This window comes from Chelon labrosus (genome assembly GCF_963514085.1).
Source record: "Chelon labrosus genome assembly, chromosome: 1".
In the NCBI taxonomy this organism is placed as follows: domain Eukaryota; kingdom Metazoa; phylum Chordata; class Actinopteri; order Mugiliformes; family Mugilidae; genus Chelon; species Chelon labrosus.
The window spans coordinates 38,836,173-38,840,369 of NC_140337.1; the positions used below are offsets into that span (position 1 = coordinate 38,836,173).

A 4,197-nucleotide genomic window follows, 5' to 3' on the forward strand; every position below is an offset into this window, starting at 1 on the left:
CTCCTCTCCTCTCCTTCTTCCTCTCCTTCTTCCTCTTCCTCTCCTCTCCTTCTTCTTCTCCTCTCCTCTCCTCTCCTCTCCTTCTTCCTCTCCTTCTTCCTCTCCTCTCCTTCTCCTCTCCTCTTCCTCTTCCTCTCCTCTCCTCTCCTTCTTCTTCTCCTCTCCTCTCCTTCTTCCTCTCCTTCTTCCTCTTCCTCTTCTTCTCCTCTCCTTCTTCCTCTCCTCCTTCCTCTCCTCTCCTCTCCTTCTTCCTCTCCTTCTTCCTCTTCCTCTCCTCTCCTTCTTCCTCTCCTTCTTCCTCTCCTCTCCTCTCCTTCTTCCTCTCCTCTCCTCTCCTCTCCTTCTTCCTCTCCTCTCCTCTTCCTCTTCCTCTCCTCTTCCTCTTCCTCTCCTCTCCTTCTTCCTCTCCTCTCCTCTCCTTCTTCCTCTCCTCTTCCTCTTCCTCTTCCTCTCCTTCTTCCTCTCCTTCTTCCTCTCCTCTCCTCTCCTTCTTCCTCTCCTCTTCCTCTTCCTCTCCTCTCCTCCTTCCTCTCCTCTCCTCTTCCTCTTCCTCTTCCTCTCCTCTCCTCTTCCTCTCCTCTCCTTCTTCCTCTCCTCTCCTTCTTCCTCTCCTTCTTCCTCTCCTCTCCTCTTCCTCTTCCTCTCCTCTCCTTCTTCCTCTCCTCTCCTTCTTCCTCTCCTCTCCTCTCCTTCTTCCTCTCCTTCTTCCTCTCCTCTCCTCTCCTTCTTCCTCTCCTCTCCTCTTCCTCTTCCTCTTCCTCTCCTCTCCTCTCCTCTCCTTCTTCCTCTCCTTCTTCCTCTCCTCTCCTCTCCTTCTTCCTCTCCTCTCCTTCTTCCTCTCCTCTCCTTCTTCCTCTCCTCTCCTCTCCTTCTTCCTCTCCTTCTTCCTCTCCTCTCCTCTCCTTCTTCCTCTCCTCTCCTCTTCCTCTTCCTCTTCCTCTCCTCTCCTCTCCTCTCCTTCTTCCTCTCCTTCTTCCTCTCCTCTCCTCTCCTTCTTCCTCTCCTTCTTCCTCTCCTCTCCTCTCCTTCTCCCTCTCCTTCTTCCTCTCCTCTCCTCTCCTTCTTCCTCTCCTTCTTCCTCTCCTCTCCCTCTCCTCTCCTCTCCTTCTTCCTCTTCCTCTTCTTCTTCCTCTCCTCTCCTCTCCTTCTTCCTCTCCTTTCCTCTTCCTCTTCCTCTTCCTCTCCTCTCCCTCTTCCTCTCCTCTCCTCTCCTTCTTCCTCTTCCTCTTCTTCTTCCTCTCCTCTCCTCTCCTTCTTCCTCTACTCTCCTCTCCTTCTTCCTCTCCTCTCCTCTCCTCTTCCTCTTCCTCTCCTCTTCCTCTCCTCTCCTTCTTCCTCTCCTCTCCTTCTTCCTCTTCCTCTCCTCTTCCTCTCCTCTCCTCTCCTCTTCCTCTTCCTCTCCTCTTCCTCTCCTCTCCTTCTTCCTCTCCTCTCCTTCTTCCTCTTCCTCTCCTCTTCCTCTCCTCTCCTCTACCCAGCAGCGTGTTATTAATACATTTACTGCCGTCTCTAGTTATTCTACTTTTGTTCCTACTATTTATTTTATCATTATTAATTGATTAGATTTTATTTTTACTTTATTTATTTTTAATTACCATCATTTTGATTCATGTGTTTGTCTTCACGTCTTTTTGTCTCTGAGCTACGTGACCCAGCCGTGACCCGTGGACCTGACTTTAACACCGAGTCCAGTCCGTCCTTTTCATCCACGTCTCATTTCTCAGACGGTTGACGTCCAACGGTCCTCGTGTCTTCAGCCTGAGCTGGTTTGGACGTTTCAGGACGTCCCAGGAAGCCACGTTTGTGTTTGACTCCAACCTCCTGTCCACGGCCGTGTCTCTGCCACGCGCCAGAGGACGTCTCACGCGGTGCGACAGCTTCTAATGAGGACGTGGTGAGACTGCTGATGAACACGTTAATGCTTGTAGAGGAGTGAGTGTCTCAGAGACGTGTCCTCTCTGCTCCCTGACAGAGAGGACGTCCACACAGTTATTAAGACAACAAGAGCAACTCTCACTGGACACGGTGGATTCACGGACGACCTCTGACCTCTGACGTTACCCCCAGATCACCGGACGTCCCGTGAGAACAGGGCTCTGCCGGTGGAAGGTTTGATTCACGTCGTTTCATGTTTCCAGGAGAGTTCAGTCGTGACGTGTTAACGCTGTGTCACTCTGACACGGCTCCTTAAACTGAACAAATAATGGAGCTAGGAACTTTAACCTGGGCCCACCTGGTCCTGGGACATGGGAGAGACAGTGTCAGCCGTGGGAGACACAGTCAAAACCTGATGAGAGGACGATAAGGACGTTCCTGAGCCGTGGGGACGACCGCTGAATGATATTCATTCAGGAGCATTAGCTTCATTAGCTTCATTAGCTTCACTAGCTTCACTAGCTTCAATAGCTTTACTAGCTTCATTAGCTTTACTAGCTTCATTAGCTTTACTAGCTTCACTAGCTTCACTAGCTTCATTAGCTTCATTAGCTTTACTAGCTTTACTAGCTTCATTAGCTTCATTAGCTTTACTAGCTTCACTAGCGTCACTAGCTTCACTAGCTTTACTAGCTTCACTAGCTGCATTAGCTTCATTAGCTTCATTAGCTGCACTAGCTGCATTAGCTTCATTAGCTTCATTAGCTGCACTAGCTTCATTAGCTTCATTAGCTGCACTAGCTTCACTAGCTGCATTAGCTGCATTAGCTTCACTAGCTTCATTAGTTTCATTAGCTTCACTAGCTTCATTAGCTTCACTAGTTTCATTAGCTTCACTAGCTTCACTAGCTTCACTAGCTGCATTAGCTGCATTAGCTTCACTAGCTTCATTAGTTTCATTAGCTTCACTAGCTTCATTAGCTTCACTAGTTTCATTAGCTTCACTAGCTGCACTAGCTTCACTAGCTTCATTAGCTGCACTAGCTTCACTAGCTGCACTAGCTTCATTAGCTTCATTAGCTGCACTAGCTTCATTAGCTTTACTAGCTTCATTAGCTTCATTAGCTGCACTAGCTTCATTAGCTTCACTAGCTGCACTAGCTTCATTAGCTGCATTCGCTTCATTAGCTTCATTAGCTGCACTAGCTTCATTAGCTTCATTAGCTTCACTAGCTGCACTAGCTTCATTAGCTGCATTAGCTTCATTAGCTTTACTAGCTTCACTAGCTTCACTAGCTTCATTAGCTGCATTAGCTTCATTAGCTTCATTAGCTGCATTAGCTTCACTAGCTGCACTAGCTTCACTAGCTTCATTAGCTGCACTAGCTTCATTAGCTTCATTACTAGCTTCATTAGCTTCATTAGCTTCATTTGCTTTACTAGCTTCATTAGCTTCATTAGCTGCACTAGCTGCACTAGCTGCATTAGCTTCACTAGCTGCACTAGCTTCATTAGCTGCATTAGCTTCACTAGCTGCACTAGCTTCATTAGCTTCACTAGCTGCACTAGCTTCATTAGCTTCACTAGCTTCATTAGCTTCATTAGCTGCACTAGCTTCACTAGCGTCACTAGCTTCATTAGCTTCAAGCCTGTGGCAGGGTGACAGCTGAGGATGGGACTGAAGTGTGTCTCCATTTATCTCCACTCACCTCCAGTAGACGTCATGACGCTTTAACCGACAGGTGCGTCGTCCCGTCCCAGAGTTCCCCACCTCATGGTGTCCTGGGACACTTCCTGCAGCGTGTTCCTGTTCCTTTAAGAGCTTCCTGTCCAGAGACGCCAGAAGAACTGGACCCAGTGGCAGCGTGGACAAGAGCTCAGCGATGGAGGAGGAAGCGGCGCTGACCTGGCGGGACGTCCAGCAGCAGACTGGCCGGACAGTCTCAGACGGCGCTCCTCTTCTCCAGCAGCCAATGAGCTGCGAGCCTGCTGGCGTAGATCACGTAAGACCAGGAGAGGACCACGACCGCCAGCAGCACCTGGGGACAGACAGGGGGACAGACACGTGTGAGACATGTGTGCGTCTATGACAACAACAAGATACACAAAACATGTCAGCTACTGTCTGACAGGTGACGCCGTAGCCATGGCAACAGCCCAGACCCAAACGCCGTGAGGCTCCTTTAAATCATCATCATCATCATCATCACCATCACCATCATCATCACCATCATCTCCACCATCAATCATCATCATCATCATCAATCATCATCATTACTATCATCATCAATCATCATCATCATTACTATCATCATCGTCATC

At 48.9% G+C, this 4,197-nt stretch overlaps 1 long non-coding RNA gene across 1 annotated transcript in view; it reads right to left on the reverse strand.

The window, feature by feature from the left end:
• Positions 1–1,598: 1,598 nt before the first annotated feature.
• Positions 1,599–4,197, reverse strand: part of LOC311488440 — a 5,272-nt gene continuing 2,673 nt past the window's right edge. The window contains exons 2-3 of the long non-coding RNA XR_014699082.1: positions 3,585–3,914; positions 1,599–2,287 (exon numbers count right to left, since the gene is read on the reverse strand). This is a non-coding gene — a long non-coding RNA (uncharacterized lncRNA). The remainder of the gene's footprint in view (positions 2,288–3,584; positions 3,915–4,197) is intronic.